The 479-nt window shown below is 41.5% G+C and overlaps 1 protein-coding gene across 1 annotated transcript in view; it reads right to left on the reverse strand.

The window, feature by feature from the left end:
- CCNI (cyclin I) overlaps nucleotides 1–479 on the reverse strand; it is a 49252-nt gene that overhangs the window by 43795 nt on the left and 4978 nt on the right. The gene's annotated exons all lie outside the window — the stretch shown is intronic.

A 479-nucleotide genomic window follows, 5' to 3' on the forward strand; every position in this document is an offset into this window, starting at 1 on the left:
GTTTTGATTTGCATCTCTCTAATAGCTAATGATCGTGAGCATTTCTTCCTACGTTTGTTGGCCACTTGAATATCCTCCTTGGTGAAGTGTCTATTCATGTCTTAAGTTTCAGTTTCTTCTGACATTCATTTTGGTCTTTTATCTTTTTCCCCTGTTTTTTGAATGACTTTTTTTTTCTTCATGTATGTTGTCCTTGATGTCATTCCACAACTCGTCTATTCAATGTATCAAATCTGTTCTTTAGATGGTCTCTAATCTCAGGTGGGATATACTCAGTCAGGAGCTCTGCTGGCATAGTGCCTAAGGCACTTGACTGCTAAGCAGTAGGCTGGCAGTTCAAACCCCACTCCTTGGAAGGAAGGTTGGGAAATCTACTCCCATAGTGATACCACCACTTCTAGAGGTTCAAGTCGGATTCAGAAGAGGACGTGGAACAAGGGATATCATAGCTGTTGTCAGATGGATCTTGGCTCAAGGCA

Source organism: Orycteropus afer, unplaced genomic scaffold (genome assembly GCF_000298275.1).
Source record: "Orycteropus afer afer isolate SDZICR_OR568_19922 unplaced genomic scaffold, OryAfe1.0 scaffold00235, whole genome shotgun sequence".
NCBI lineage: Eukaryota > Metazoa > Chordata > Mammalia > Tubulidentata > Orycteropodidae > Orycteropus > Orycteropus afer.